The sequence below is a fragment of the Staurois parvus genome, unplaced genomic scaffold (genome assembly GCF_062004578.1).
Source record: "Staurois parvus isolate SC_StPar_1 unplaced genomic scaffold, SC_StPar_1.0 ptg000018l, whole genome shotgun sequence".
Classification (NCBI taxonomy): domain Eukaryota; kingdom Metazoa; phylum Chordata; class Amphibia; order Anura; family Ranidae; genus Staurois; species Staurois parvus.
This window is the reverse complement of record NW_028317814.1, coordinates 8,549,603-8,567,099: the sequence shown is the minus strand read 5'-3', so window position 1 is coordinate 8,567,099 and position 17,497 is coordinate 8,549,603. Positions and strand designations below refer to the sequence as shown.

The 17,497-nt window shown below is 41.5% G+C and overlaps 1 long non-coding RNA gene across 1 annotated transcript in view; it reads right to left on the bottom strand.

Moving 5' to 3' along the window:
- The window catches only part of LOC149473050 (uncharacterized), a 92,901-nt gene that overhangs the window by 61,499 nt on the left and 13,905 nt on the right, over positions 1-17,497 (bottom strand). The window lies entirely within an intron of this gene.

Genomic DNA, 17,497 nt, shown 5'->3' with positions numbered 1-17,497 from the left:
AGTCCAGTTTTGAAAAATTAAATAAAGTCTCTACATTTAAAGTAATTAATATATTGATTTGTGTTTGTCATAGTTGCAGGAAGAATTCCAAAGTTTTCCAAAAGGAGATCTGATTTTTTTTATGTTTGAATGGTAATTTGTCAAGCAAAGACAAATATAAAAATATCCACATATGAGGAAAAAATAACAAGCCTTCTTTCGATAATTGGGGAAAGCCACATGAGCCATTAGGTATAAAAGTCCATACCATCTAGAACACTGTACATGATTTATTCAATTACTCTGTGAAAAGCAAGTGAATATGACCACCTAGGAAAGAAGTCCAACGTTTTACCTTTAGGTGAGCATTTTTGTTAATATACGGAAGCATGGTAGAGACATCAAGAGGAAGATGCAAGGGAAGCAGCGGTAGAGAGGCAGAGGGTAATATTACACTCAGAAAATGAGAGAGCCACCATGGAATTGTAGGAGTGAGTCAAACATATTCAGATCAGGTACATGTCCCAAATGCACACAGCATTACATTTATCTAACTTATTCCATAATCTAGTAAGGTGCTCTATCAGTCTAATGTCTTTGTTCTCATTTAATAAGTGATATGTGATCGGGGAGTTGTTGGTTGCCATCTAGTAGTGATCAGGCAGCATGTCACTGTAAGGATATGTGATATCAATTTCTTCAAAATATTTTCTACACCTTGGATGGAGAGTCCAGAGGATGAGGTGAGTCAGAGGTTTCAGGGGTATTTATAATTCCACTGATTTGAAAAGCAAGGCATGGACCTCCAACTAAAAGATGTGATGCCAGGACGGATCCACAGGATATAGTATAATGTGCCCAGGATGTCTGATTTTTCATCTCCAACACACATGGTCCTTGTACCATTTTTGGGAAAGCTCTAAAATATTGACAAAAGAAAAAAGGTTCTTCCTCTTAATCTTCATAAACTAGCTACAGGCCTAAAACGCACGCACTTGCTGATGCTAGCACACATTAGTAAAAGTTCTCTTGGGCACAGCACAGCAGGAGCCCCAAATGCCAGGACATTCTGATACTCACATTTTAAAAATTTCTGCAGTGGCAAGGACTGGCCTCCCTTCCCTTGCATTGAGCACCTTCTTTTTCAGTATTAAATGTGTTGCTATGGCTATTTTAGTGGGGTTTTTTTTATAGCATACATTTTATATAGCGATACACTTTAGCTACCATCTAGCAGAAGCTGGGCTTCCTCTATCCAAAGTGGGTGGTGGTAGTGGTCATGTGCGAAACACAAAGGAATCACTGGGTTTGAGGACCCTGAGAAGCAAATAGGAGTCTGGAAGAAGTCCCAGGTAGAAGGAAGGGGAATCCATGACCTCGAGAAGACTAAAGAAGGAACTTCACCTTGGTGATGACACTAAAGCTACACGAGGGAGCGTGATATCTGCAATCGCTCAACTAGCTTGGAACTCTGGTTGCCTACAGAGATCATGAAATTGCTATAACCCAAGCTGACTCTTTAGCGTATCTACAGACCATTGACTAACTCACTTGCTAGGGAGGTGCATGTGGTATATGTACATCTGTAATATTTTGTATGTCTTGTATTGTTTTCCTACAATTGTAAGTAGCTTGTGTGTGTACAGCATTCTTGTTTGGTAAAAGCACAATAATATACTAAAGAAGTTTGTGTTCCTTGCTTTACTGAAAAATGGTCTAAAAGATAACAACCAAAACAATTAGGCTGGCCATCATAATGTAGGCCCAATAGGAAGGTGTGGCAGGACACTTTTATTGACATGCCAAATTACCATATTAAACTACCTGAGTTTTTAGGTCTTTAAACTGGAAAACCACAATACATATATAAACGTTATGGTTTTCAAGTGGTTTAGCCAGTTTATGGCAGAAGAAATCAGCCATAGTCTCAGTATTTTTTTTTAAGTCAGCCAATGGCTGGCTTTCTATTCAAAGCAGTCCTAGTGGCTCTTCAGTCACTAAATCCCTTTCAGTAGCAGCAGGAGGGGACGTCCCCCACTGCTCACAGGTGTTTCTTGGGCTGTTAAAATCGGTAGGCCCAAGAAACGATCTGATAGTCCGGCCAGCTGACGATGGAGGCGATGAAAGACTCTATGGTCTTTGATCCCCTCTATGATGATGGAAAACCGGAGCGACATCATGACATCACATATGGTCGGCAGCAGAAGTAAACACATTTTTTTTCTTTTTTAAATTAAAAGTTAAAAAAAAGTTGTTTTTTTTAAATCTTTTGCTTTTAAAAAGGTCTTTTTGACCCAGATCTCTTCTTAAAGAGGACCGGTCATGAATATTTATATTACAGGAGATGTTTATATTTTTTGTAATAAGAATAAAAGTGATTAAAAAAAAATAAAAAAGGGACAGTGTAAAAATAAGAATTTTTTTTTTTTTTAAAACTCCCCCATCCCTCCGTGCTCGCAAACACATTTAACACAAGTAAATCGCTCACGCATATGTAAGCCACGTTCGCAGCACATATGTGCGGTATTGCCACAAATGATAGAGCTTGAGCAATAATTCTAGTGCTAGACCTCCTCTGTAACTCTAAACAGGTAAACCGGAATCATTTTGAAAGCGTCGCCTATGGAGATGTTGTAAGTACTGTAGTTTGTCGCCATTCCAAAAAGCATGCGCAATTTTAAAGCGTGACACGTTAGGTATCTATTTACTTGCCATAACATCCTCTATCATACTTTACAAATAATTGGCGTATTTGTGTATTTTTTTGTTTTGTATTTACTAAAGTGTATTTCTTCCAAAAAAATTGCATTTGAAAAACCGCTGCGCAAACACCACATGACACAACAGCCTTATTCCAAAATGGATTAAATACATTTTTTTCCTCAACATTCTGCAAACAATACCCCATAATAACAATGTGAAAGGCGTTCATTTTGAAATCTTTGCAATCTATTAAAAATAAAAAACGAAAAAAACCCCACATGTACATAAGGATTCACAGCCTTTGCTTAATACTTTGTTGAAGCCCCTTTAGCACCAATTACAGCCTCAAGTCGTGTTGAGTATGATGCTACAAGCTCGGCACACCTAGTTTTGGGCAATTTCTCCTATTATTTGCAGTACTTCTCAAGCTCCATTAGGTTGAAAGGGGAGCGTCGGTGCACAGCCATTTTCAGATCTCTCCAGAGATGTCCAATCGGGTTAAAGTTTGGGCTCTGGCTGGGCCACTCCAGGACATTCACAGAGTTGGCCCGTAGCCACTCCTTTGTTAGGTGAGCTGTGTGCTTAGGGTTGTTGTCCTGTTGAAAGATGAATCGTCGCCCCAATCTAAGGTCCAGAGTGCTCTGAAACAGATTTTCATCAGGGATGTCTCTGTACATTGATGTATTCATCTCCTTCGATCCTGATTAGTTTCTGCCACTAATAAATATCTCAACATGCTGCCACCACTATGCTTCACTGTAGGGATGGTATTGGCCAGGTGGTGAGTGGTTAAAAAAAAATATATGGAGGATAGCCCCCATAGAAAAGAAGGTACTCTCATGTGACCCAGGCAGTTTTAACAATACAAAAACCTGTATGGATTCACATATTACACATATGCACAAGCATGTACAAAAATTTAAAATAGTCTCCATCCATCACCATTAAAATATGACAACGTTGTCACTTAAAACTAGGGAAGCCCTGGGAAGATGTAAAATTGTAAGATGTCAATCCCCAAAATGGTATATCACAAGGCTCACATTCATCACCACAAAGTCATCCCATATGACCTGGTGAAGAAGATGTGTGGAGGCAGAGCACAGACATAGTAAATAGGGGAATAACTAATCCTAAAGAGATGAAGTCATACATATAAATCAATGTTAGAATCAATTGAGATTATATCATTCCCAGTCGTGTATAGAATTGCAGAAATTCACCACTTAAATTAGGAACTCAAAAACCTAAAAGTCCTACCACCCTCATAAAGGTTGTGCTATGAGTAATTTCAGAGGGACAAGATCCTAACTTGGAATCAATAGATTAATAGATGTTTCAGGCAAACAATCAGTAAGGAAAATGCCCTCTGGCTGATAGCTGTAGGTAGTCATAAAATTATTTTGCAGGAGGAGGTCTGTGTGAAAGACATTAAAAAGTTGAACAGATCAGCCTGGATGTTCATTCACGTTGTGATTAAAGAACTTGTCTCCAATTGAAAGCATCAGTCCACCGCATCAGAATAGTTAGGCTGTATAGTGGGAAAGCTATCCACTCTCAGTGGCTCATTCAGCAAAGACCATCAGAGGGCAGTCACCCTCATAAAGGTTGTGCTATAAGTAATTTCAGACACACAAAGTCCTGACTTGGAATCAATAGACTGATAAATGTTCCAGGCAACCCAATCAATGGAGAAAACGCCCTCCGGCGGATAACTGTAGTCATTCATTAATTATTATACAGAAGGAGGTCTGCGTGAGGAACATGGATTGTAAAGTTGAACAGATCAGCATGGATGTTCATTCAGGTTGTGATTAGACAACATGTCTCCAATTGAAAGCATCAATCCACCCCAGCAGCTTATAGTGAGGCTGTATGGTGGGAGAGCTATCCACTCTCAGTAGTATAGAGATAATCCTCCTGCGCTACCTTCCTACCCCAAAAAGAACCAAACAAAGTGGCCACAGAAACCTAACTATATTCCAAATAGTGACAAATAATAAAAGGTAACAGGGTGCTGTGCTACTAAGTGACTGATATGTAAAAAAATGAAGGCCATAAACTAGATAAAAATATATCACTCAACCAGGTGTAAACAGAACATAAATTTGTAAGGTGGTACAAAAATGCCAAGTGACAGGGCCAGGCGCAGGAAATCAGCTACGAAGTGCTAGTGACCAGGGTGGATTTAGTCAGTAAGGCTTGATTTAAATCCTAGTTTTCTACATAAAGACTAATTCTTGCTGGTATAACTTTAATATGCAAGTAGATGAAGATTTTTAGAATAACTTCATATTAGTTTTTTTATCCCCAGTTTAATAGGTTAATCATTCATATTTGGACAACTTTTCTGTTGTACTTAGGAAGGAGAAAAATAATCATTACCTTAATAATAACAATTTAAATAGATTTATTCAACTGAAACAATAACATTCCAGCATATGTTATTTGCTTAAACAAACATCCATGTTTGGTAACTAATTTGGCTAAACAAAATATATATATTATAAGAAATTTAAGACTGTCAGCCCCTTCCTCCTCACACTTACCGTATTTGCCGGCGTATAAGACGACCCCCCTACTTTTCCTGCTAAAATGTAGTGTTTGGGCTATACTCGCCGTATAAGACTACCCCTCTTCCAATGCACACCAGTGGGAGGAATAGTGTCCCATCATTGGTATCAGTGGGAGGAATAGTGCCCCATCATTGGTATCAGTGGGAGGAATGGTGCCCCATCATTGGTATCAGTGGGAGGAATGGTGCCCCATCATTGGCATCAGTGGGAGGAATAGTGCCCCATCATTGGTATCAGTGGGGGGAATAGGTGCCCCATCATTGGTATCAGTGGCAGGAATAGTGCCCCATCGTTGGTGTCAGTGGGGGGAGGAATAGTGCCCCATCGTTGGTGTCAGTGGGGGGGGGGGGAATAGTGCCCCATCGTTGGTGTCAGTGGGGGGGAGGAATAGTGCCCCATCGTTGGTATCAGTGGGGGGGAATAGTGCCCCATCGTTGGTGTCAGTGGGGGGGAGGAATAGTGCCCCATCGTTGGTGTCAGTGGGAGGAATAGTGCCCCATCATTGGTATCAGTGGGAGGAATAGTGCCCCATCATTGGTATCAGTGGGAGGAATGGTGCCCCATCATTGGTATCAGTGGGAGGAATGGTGCCCCATCATTGGCATCAGTGGGAGGAATAGTGCCCCATCATTGGTATCAGTGGGGGGAATAGGTGCCCCATCATTGGTATCAGTGGCAGGAATAGTGCCCCATCGTTGGTGTCAGTGGGGGGAGGAATAGTGCCCCATCGTTGGTGTCAGTGGGGGGGGGGGAATAGTGCCCCATCGTTGGTGTCAGTGGGGGGGAGGAATAGTGCCCCATCGTTGGTATCAGTGGGGGGGAATAGTGCCCCATCGTTGGTGTCAGTGGGGGGGAGGAATAGTGCCCCATCGTTGGTGTCAGTGGGAGGAATAGTGCCCCATCGTTGGTATCAGTGGGAGGAATAGTGCCCCATCATTGGTGTCGGGGGGAGGAATAGTGCCCCATCGTTGGTGTCAGTGGGAGGAATAGTGCCCCATCGTTGGTATCAGTGGGAGGAATAGTGCCCCATCGTTGGTATCAGTGGGAGGAATAGTGCCCCATCGTTGGTATCAGTGGGAGGAATAGTGCCCCATCGTTGGTGTCAGTGGGGGGGAGGAATAGTGCCCCATCGTTGGTGTCAGTGGGAGGAATAGTGCCCCATCGTTGGTATCAGTGGGAGGAATAGTGCCCCATCATTGGTATCAGTGACACCAATGATGGGGCACTATTCCTCCCACTGACACTTGCTGACCCTGTTCTAGTACGGTGCTGCTGCAGCCAGCATATGTGGTTGCAGCAGCACCTCTACACAGAGCACTTACCTGCTGCTCCGGCACTCAATTTTCGCGGGGCCGCTCGGCTCCGCCCCCTCGCCGGTGATTGGCCGCCTGTGTGCCTTTCCTGAGCTTCAGTTCTGGCGGCCAATCACCGGTGAGGAGGCGGAGCCGCGCAGCCGCACGAACATCCAGTGGCCGAACTGAAGGAGACGCCGCGCTTCCTGGTCCGGATCGTCGTGGGACTGGATCCAGGTAAGAGACGTCAGCCCCTGCAAACCCCTGTACTTAATGCCGCAGCCCCCCTAACATGTGTACCGGCGTATAAGACGACCCCCGACTTTTGAGAAGATTTTCAAGGGTCAAAAAGTCGTCTTATACGCCGGCAAATACGGTAGTTTCACTTTCTTCTTGTGCAGATCTATTCCACTCCAAACAATTAGAAAAATATTGTTTCTATTCTATTCACTGTAATGTACAGCGCTGAGCGAACTACTGGTGCTTTATAAATACTGTATAATAATAATAATAATAATAATTCACTGAACTTCTTGAAACTTAGCACTGAAGGGGTTGATTCTGTATTCATAGGTTTGTAGAAGTTAGGATGAAGGTCTTTTTCTTAACTCTGTTCATGTTATAACATTTTTGCTGTGAAGAAGAGGCATGTGATCTCCGCTGAGTCAAATTCAGTTTTGAGAACTGCAAAAGTAAACCAATCATCTGTGATAATATCTTGTAGGCAGAGAAACTGCCCAATAATCTTACAAAAACCTCTGGAAGAGCATGACATTGTGAATGGATTAATGGCATTTATTTACCAAAAAAATAAAAACATATACAGCCTTATTCTACATAATTAAAAAACTAATCTTTATTTCATGATGGAATAACCTTTGGATGGTAATATATTTTCCTCAAAAAGCATTTTATTAAAAAAAAATCAGATTTAAATCGAAAAAAATCAGATTTTTTTTATTTTATTAAAAAAATCATTGATTTTTATCCACCCTGCTAGTGACACAGGTGAATAAAACAATAACTACAAAGAGTGACTCAATTCCAAAATAGACGAGCAAAAATACTTCATAAGTGATAATGCCAGCCGCAAACAAACTGGCTATGAAGTGTTAGTGACACAAGTGAATAAATCAATGGTTGATATATTCAAAAAGTGAAAAAGTAACTCAGTCCCAGAATAATCAATCAAGAATAATGGATAACTGACTCACTTCAAAAACATCAAAAAGTGACTCAGTCCCAAAAAAAAAAAAAAAAAAAAAGTGTATATATATATATATATATATATATTATGACAGTCCCACAAACATCAGAAAAGAACGCAGAAAAAAACGCAGTGAATCTTCAGTGCATGCCGTGACAAGATCCAGTGCTGCAAACATATATGGACAAATCCTCCACCAGCTAGCGTGCGTGCTCACCTTCAAAATTCGACCCACAAGGAGTCACAAAACATAGAGAGCCTCAAATAATGATTTCCAAGAAAAAGATCCTCGATACACTCAGAGAGCCAAAGATCATCTCCTCATCTCCAACGGAGCCGACAAACATTCATAAGCATGCTCCAGCAATGGCCGCAGACCTCTGTCATCCACGGCTTCTGTCTGTACTGGATATGATGTCGCCACGCTTCCATCCTACGCGTTACGTCACAAGTCATGTGACTTCCGCAGGGCTTGCTGTTAAAATCAGTTGAGATTATATAATTCTCAGTCATGTATAGAATTGCAGAAATTCACCACTTAAATTAGGAACTCAAAAACCTAAAAGTCCTACCACCCTCATAAAGGTTGTGCTATGAGTAATTTCAGAGGGACAAGATTCTAACTTGGAATCAATAGATTAATAGATGTTTCAGGCAAACCAATGAGTAAGGAAAATGCCCTCTGGCTGATAGCTGTAGTCAATCATAAAATTAATTTTCAGGAGGAGGTCTGTGTGAAAGACATTAAAAAGTTGAACAGACTCAGCCTGGATGTTCATTCAGGTTGTGATTAAACAACTTGTCTCCAATTGAAAGCATCAGTCCACCGCATCAGCGGATAGTTAGGCTGTATAGTGGGAAAGCAATTCACTCTCAGTGGCTCATCCAGCAAAGACCATCAGAGGGCAGTCACCCTCATAAAGGTTGTGCTATAAGTAATTTCAGACACACAAAGTCCTGACTTAGAATCAATAGACTGATAAATGTTCCAGGCAACCCAATCAATGGAGAAAATGCCCTCCGGCAGGTAACTGTAGTCATTCATTAATTATTATACAGAAGGAGGTCTGCGTGAGGAACATGGATTGTAAAGTTGGACAGATCAGCATGAATGTTCATTCAGGTTGTGATTAGACAACATGTCTCCAATTGAAACCATCAATCCACCGCATCAGTGGACAGTGAGGCTGTATGGTGGGAAAGCCATCCACTCTCAGTGGCTCATCCAGTGGGGACCATTAGAGGGATCAGTTAGGTATAGTACAAAATAAATCTCACTTACATTGCTGCTGTCACTGCGGTCCTGGCATGGTATGCACTAGGTCTCCACACTTCAGCCAAGGGAGGATCAACAATTATCCCATATCAAATGGAAAACATCCTCTGGAGACAGGTGATCCCACATGAACAGTCCAACACTCCAAGTACAAATGACCCCGGAGCACTCCTTCCTGGTCAGAGCAAAATCAGACCTCCATAAATACAGACTGACCAAATCCCTTAGAAGGTTGGCAGGCTATACTGGTGTAGTTGGATATCAGTACATGGTCCCAGAGCATCCTAGGAAAGAGCTACTGTCAACGCATTTTGCCCATTCAACTTGTACACAGGCTTTGTCAAGATCAGTTAGGGTCACCCTACATCTTCAATTTATATGCTCAGCCTCATAACGAGGCTACTTCAGTATTAGATGGTGCCCTTAAAAAGCTCAGCTTCTATCATTTACCCTGATTCAGGTTATACTTATTTAACTATTTAAAAACCAATGGTGGTGAGTGGTGCCTGGTTTCCTCCAGACATGATGCTTAGCATTCAGGCCAAAGAGTTCAATCTTTGTTTCATAAGACCAGAGAGTTTTGTTTCTCACAGTCTGAGAGTCCCTCAGTGGCTGCCATTTGCCTTTTACTGCTTCAATCTGGCCTGATTGTTGGAGTGCTGCAGAGATAGTTGTTCTTCTGTTCTCCTCTCTCCAGTGAAATGCTGGAGCTCTTTCAGAGTGACCATCGGGTGCTTGGTTACCTCCCTGGCTAAGGCCCTTCCCCCTCGATTGCTCATTTTGGCCGGGAGGCCTGCTCTAGGAAGATTCCTGGTGGTTCCTAACTTCTTCCATTTACAGATGATGGAGGTCACTATGCTCATTGGGACCTTCAATGCTGCAGAAATTTTTCTTAACTGTGGGACCTTATATAGACAGGTTTATGCCTTTCCTAATCATGTCCAATCAACTGAATTTCCCACAGGTGGACTCCAATCAAGTTGTGGAAACATCTCAAGGATGATCAGTGGGAACAGGATGCTCCTGAGCTCAATTTTAAGTGTGAATACTTATGTACATGTGGGTTTTTTTATTTTTAATAAATTGCAAAGATTTCAAAACAAACTTCTTTCACATTGTCATTATGGGGTATTGTTTGTAGAATGTTGAGGAAAAAAAATAATTTAAATCCATTTTAGAATAAGGCTGTAACATAACAAAATGCAAAAGTTAAGTGCTGTGAATACTTTCTGGATGCACTGTACTGTATATAATGTTTTTGGGTTATAAGTAATGTTCTAGCAAAAAATACAGATTTAAAGTTGTAAACAAAATGTCCCAGAAAATGCTTGGTCTTCATGTGTAAGAAGACTTTAGCTGGCCATACACTACTAGATTTTGTTTCCTAATCAGCTAAAAAAAATCTATAAGATTCATCCATGTACACTATACAGCAGAGATGAATCTCCTGCTGAAGCTATTATACTTTGAGAGCCAGTGGCACTGCTCAAATTTTAGCTAATTCATCAGAAAGTGGTTGAAATTTGATCAGCATATGGCCAGCTTAAGTCTTGTGGCTAGAAATGTGTCAGGAGACCAATACTAGTACATCTAATGCTCATACTTGTGCTCGTGTGCATTTGCCAACACACAGACTTCAGTAAATCGCATGCACTGTCACATCTACGCACATTGGCGTGTGAATGTCCAGTGTGGAATGGCGCCAAGCTGCCTATTTAAAGGAGGCCTTGATGTGTGCTAATTGCTGGATGTTCTTCAGCTAACCCATGACCTGTGCTCCTGCTCTTGTCTGATCTCCATTGCTAACCTGGCCTGCTCCTGACCTTGCTTTGTGGATTCTTGAACAAAGCGGTATTTTAGAACAACCTCCTGTACTTACATGTGGTGTTTAGAAGTCTGTAAAATCTCTCTCTCTCACCTTAAAGGTATGTGAGATCACCTCGCTATGTTACCCTCTTGGGACTGGGGAAGCCCCGATACATATTGTACTACAAAGACAAAGAGAGGGTGCACCATGCTAATGCACTATCTTCATGTATCATTAGTAAAATAGAAGCAAATATACTCAAACACTAGCATATACGTACAAGCTTGTCAATCTATTCCAACAAAACAAATGCCTTTCCACCGCACATATTCCTTGTTATGGAAAGTAGCCACCCAGGTATGTTATGGCCGACATGTTTCAAGGGGAGTCCCCTCTTTATCAGAGCCCTTCATCAGGATTTCCTGTGGACCGCCATCCCTTGTCCTATTATGGTGTATATGCATTGCTGCTGACTGGGGCCCTGAAACTATTGCTACCTGATTACCAACACCCGTGCTGGTAACAGAGTCTCAAGGGGTAGCCCTCTTGTCACTTCAGCCTCCAACCAAGGTATGTGACAAAATGACAAATGTGCTTTAAAGAATACTTGGGCCATTCCAACTGACTATTCAAAAAAAAAAAAAAAAAAAGCACAGGTTATCTAATTATATCTTTCCTCATAGTAGTCTGAGTCTTTCTACTTGTCAACAAGGCCTCCCATAACAAGAGACACATACAAAGACTTAGGATGTGGGCCAATGTACATTTATAGTGATTTATTAATTACAGGTACTTCTACCACTGTCAATTTATGCAGCACTTTACATATATATTGTACAATCACATCAGTTCCTGCCCTTCAGGAGCTTACAATCTAAGGTCCCCATCCCACATTCATACATACACATACTATGGGAAAAAATAGATTTTCAGATACCTTTTGCTACTTATAATTCTGAATCTAGTGATAACACACTTTTAACTTCCATTTTTGTTTTCACTTTAAATAGTTTGGGCCAAGCTGGTCCAAATGGACTATTTCCTCTACTAATTGACATGGCCATTGTCAGTGCTGTATAAAGCTATGGTCACTTGGCCCAAATGAGCTATTTAAAGGTAAAGGAGAGATGGAGTTAGACTGTAAAAATAAGAGAAGTTAATTATTAGGGTTTCCATCCATTTTAAATCTCCTTGCCTTCAGTCAAGCGGCAAATCACATCGGCACCCTGACAGATCTATGTTTCCTGACCTTGGTAAACACATTCCAGTCTCTTTCCTCATACTGACATTTTTAAATATAAAATGTTTGTTTTCAGAGCTTCCCTTTGGGTTTCTCTCCTGCCCCTTCAAGGTAACTTTGAACTTTTTTCAGACCTATGACTTAGAAGGACAGTGAAGGAAGAGTGAGTATCAGCATGCTGGGCACACAAAACATTATCAACATGGTGGAAAATAAGGACATGGCTTCATTGAGCCACGGGAATTGAAATCCTAAATTGTTAGGCTTCTGCAGATTGTTATGCAGCTCAGTGCTGCAGAGAGGACATCAGGTAAAGTTGAGTAAGGTCATTCCCTACGCTTTTCAGGATCACAGTCTAGAAATAAATTGCTATCAGTGAGAAGTGCCAGTTCTCTGTTACATAATAAAGTATCGGATAAGCCATCTGTATCCTTGTCAATAGGATTTCATATTTAAATAAAGTAGAACTTAAATTAATGTGTACAGTGGGTAAAATAAGTATTGAACACGTCACCATTTTTCTAGGTAAATATATTTCGAAAGGCGCTATTGACATAAAATGTTCACCACATGTCGGTAACAACCCATGCAATCCATACATACACAGAAACCAAAACAGATAAGTTCAGAAATTAAGTTATGTGTAATAAATACTTTTTTCCCTGTGTCATTCCATTTTAACGCATAAAGAAAGGGAGGTGCAAAAAGGCACCCAGCTGAAATCTATCAGTACTTAGAAAGCAATCCTGCCCCTTGTCAGTGCAAATTAATACCAACTGGTTCAGTCTCAACTGATGGCTCAGTGTCTCATTACCAAGGTGTCACATCTCATGATGGGTAAAAGAAAAATGTTCTCTCAAGATCTTCACAACCTTATTATTGCAAAACATATTGATGGTATTGGTTACAGAAGGATTTCTAAACTTCTGAATGGTCCAGTGAGCACTGTTGGGGCCATAATGCAGAAGCAGAAAGAACATTTCACAATAAACCAACCATGACCAGGTGCTCCACGCAAGATTTCTGACAGAGGAGTGGAAAGAATTATCAGAAGAGTTGTCCAAGAGCCAAGGCCACTTGTGGAGAGCTTCAGAAAGACCCAGAATTAGCAGGTAGAATTGTCTCAAAGAAAACAATAAGTAATGCACTTAACTGCCATGACCTGTATGCACACTCACCACGCAAGACTCCATTGCCGAAGAAAAAGCATGTTGAAGCTCATTTCAAGTTTGCTGCACAACACTAAGACAAGCCTGTAATATACTGGGAGAATATAGTCTGGTCAGATGAGACCAAAATTTAACTCTTTGGATGTCATAATACATACTTTGGAGATCAAATGGCACTACACATCACCCCAAAAACACCATACCAACAGTGAAGTTTGGAGGTGGGAACATCATGGTGTGGGGCTGTTTTTAGCATAGGGTACTGGCAAACTTCATATCATTGAAGGAAGGATGAATGGAAAAATGTACCAAGACATTCTTGATACAAAATCTGCTGCCATCTACCAGGATGATGAAGATGAAACAAAGGTGCAAGACAATGATCCCAAGCACAAAGCCAAGGAAACTCTCAACTGGTTTTAAAGAAAGAAAATGAAGCTGCTAGAGTGGCACAGCCAATCGCCTGACTTGAATCCAAGAGAAAATTTATAGAAAGAACTAAAGATCAGAGTTCATAGAAGAGGCCCATAGAAAGTTAAAGATATGAAGAAAGTTTGTGTGGAAGAATGGGCCAACATCACAGCTGAGCAATGCATGTGACTAGGAGGTATCTTGAAGCTGTCATTACCAACAGAGGATTTGTACAAAGTATTAAATAAATTTCAGTTAGCGTGTTCAATACTTTTTCCCGGTGTCATTCCATTTTATTACACACAACTTAAGTTCAGAAATGATTTGTTTTGGCTTCTTTGTATGTATAGATTGCATGGATTGTTACCGACATGTGGTGCCAATTTCATGTCAATAGCACCTTTAGAAAAATATTTACCTAGAAAAATGGTGATGTGTTCAATACTTATTTCACCCACTGTATGTGCAAAAAATTGTTAGTTTTGGAGCTTACTGGGCCTTGAATGCGGTGGCTGCATCAGTTTTCTTTTTCCCACACTTTCCCCCTTTATTTTAACTTGGTAATCCTGCCATTAACACGCTTCCTATACTAGGGTGACAACCATACTGAGCAGTGTTGTCACCCTAGGATAGGGAATGTGATAGGACTACTTAGCATGTCCCCCTCTTTTCCATAACAGTACCAGTGAAAGGCAAACACTTGAAATACAGCATGTGTAATGTATTTTGTATATCCAGGGGTGTGGGCTTGTTGCCAGGCTGTCTGGGGTGGGCTCTTGGCTGGTCTGGGTGCCTGGCTGTTGATTAGCTTACTGTTAATTAGATCGCTACTAGCTGTTAATTAGATTACGGTTTGATTATATCACAGTTAAATGTTAGCTGTTCATTAGATGTACTGTTAAATTTACTGATGATTTTACGGTTTACAGGTTGCATTGTTTAGGATCATGTGATCAAGCTCCTATCTGATTTTGTGTGGTATAAATTCAGTGTAAATTTTCAATAAAGTGGAGTTCCATGTTGCACCTAAGCTAGTGTCGTCTAGTTCTTGGCTACAATGCCCAGCTATACTACCTTGGTCCTGTGTCCCAGCGGTTCTCTGACGGAAGCACCCAGGTGGGGTGCCAGGCGATCCGTCACATTACCCATAAATATAAGATAACAACTGCTTGATGTGTCACATCTGTAAGTTATCAGACATCCCTGGCCAACATTGTAGGAGGAGAAACATTTTTGTGTTCCTTTTGATAAGCTAGATGCAAAAAGGTGGCTGGTAGCAGCTCTCCTTCTAGGAGAAGCATCCCTCTTCCCAGTATTAAAGCGAAACTAAACTCTCTTAATCAACATTGACTATTTTTAATCCTTATGCTGCTAGCATTAGTAAAAATATAGGATAGTAGATTACATTTGCTTGTTTGAAACTTTTAATCTTACATTTCTTTAATTACTTCCTGGTTTCTGGTCTGGGCACATACATGCCATACATCCCAGGAGTCTTCAGGAGGGGCTTTCTCAGCTAAGCACATGCTCCTGTCTGCATGCCTAAACAAAGGGCAGATGGATTCCAGGTTGTAAATTCTATATGAACCATCTACCCTTACTTAATATGGCTATGGCTAAAAATCATAAGTGGTGTTTTTTAAAGTGATTTCTCAGCAAAATAAAGCATGGAGACATGGATGGATGGGTGAGATTGCTTTGAATATTAAAAATGAATTACATTGCATTTTTGGTTTGCGGTGCTCAATGCAGTGTAGGTCTACTTTAACAAGACAACAGATGACCTGATTTTTGCCTACTGGGCACTTTTACCCCCTTCCTGGCCAGGCCAATTTTCATCTTTCAGCGCTGTCGCAGCTTGAATGACAGTTGCGCGATCATGCTACACTGTACCCATATACAATTTTTATCATTTTTTTCACAAAAATAGAGCTTTCTTTTGGTGGTATTTAATCACCACTGGGTGTTTCATTTTTTGCACTATAAACAAAAAAAGAGCAAAAAATTAAAAAAAAAAAGTTTCTTTGTTTCTATTATAAAATTTTGCAAACAGGTAATTGTTCTCCTTCACTGATGAGTGCATTGATAAGGCTGCACTGATAGGCAGCACTGATGGGCACTGATGAGGTGGCATGGATAGGTAGCACTGATGGGCACTGATGATGCTGCATTGATATGCAATGATGGGTACTGATAGGCGGCACTTATAGGCACTGATGTGTGGCACTGACTGACGGCACTGACTGGAGGCACTGATGGACACAAGTGGGTGGCACTGATGGGCACAAGTGGGTGGTACAGCTGGACACAGGTGGGTGGCACTGATCATCAGTGACCTGATGATCAGTGCCAATCTGTTTTCTGACAATTTCCGGTTATCGGCAGTACTTTTCTCATGCTGTGACAGCGTGAGGAAAGTGCAGCCGATAACCGGCAACTGTATTTACCCGCTGATCTGCTGTGCCATTGGACACAGCTGATCATGTGGTAAAAGGCCGCTGTGATTGGCCTTTTAACACATCACGTGATCAGTTGTGTCCATAGGACATAGCGTTCACTGAGATTGCCAGGTGCGCACCACTAGAGGCGCGGGAGGGCGTGTTCTGAGAGGATGTCATATGACGCCCTCCCAGAACTGGACAACCATGCTGTAGCTGTCACTCGGCTATAGCGCTGTTGCCAAGTGGTTAAACACTATATTGCCAAACATATTGGGTCACTCCTCCAAATCATTGGATTCAGGTGTTCACATCACATCACCTCCAGGGCCACAGGTGTATACAATCAAGCACCTAGGCATGCAGACTGCTTCTACAAATATTTGTGAAAAAATGGGTTGCTCTCAGGAGCTCCGTGAATTCAAACGTAGTATCGGGATAGGCTGCCACTTGTGAATAAGTCCATCCGTGAAAATTTCCTAGCTATTAAATATTCCACGGACAACTGTTAGTGGTGTTATAATAATGTATTATAACTGGGAACAACAGCAACTCAGCCATGAAGTGGTAAGCCACGTAAAATGACAGAGCGGGGTCAGAGCGCAATCAATGCATGCTGAAGCACACAGTGCGAATCGTGTTTCTCTATCTGGCAATTCGATGGACATGTCTGGGTTTGGCGTTTGCTAGGAGAATGGTACTTACCTGACTGCATTTGGCCAAGTGTAAAGTTTGATGGAGGGGGGGATTATGGTGTGGGGTTGTTTTTCAGGGGTTGGGCTTGGCTCTGTAGTTCCAGTGAAGGGAACACTTAAGGCGTCAGCATACCAAGACATTTTGGATAATTTTATGCTCCCAACTTTGTGGGAATAGTTTGGGGATGACCTTCCTTTTCCAACATGACTGCGCACCAGTGCACAAAGCAAGGTCCATAAAGACATGGGATGAGCGAGTTGGGGGTGGAGGAACTTGACTGGCCTGCACCTCAACCCGATAGAACACCTTTGGGATGAATTAGTGTGGAGACTGCGAGCCAGGCCTTCTCATCTGACATCAGTGCCTTCCAGTGCCATCAGCCAACTTCTTAATGTCTATGTCGAACAGTGGTTAGCACTTCTGACTTGCAGCACCAGCATCATGAATTTGAATCCTGGCCAGGGTGCTATCTACATGGAAACTTCAAGCTCTCCCTATGCTTCAGTGGATTTCCTCTTGGTACTCTGCTGGTAGGCTAATTGACTCCTGTCTAAATTGGCCTTGTGGATGCTAGTTTTACTCCCTTGAATGGCTGCAGCACTGCGCCACAACTGCATGCATTGCATGCAGTAGCAGTGTGGTACCATTCACATAAATGAGTCACATCTAGCCATGTGGTAACCTGTGGAAAGGTTTACTGCAC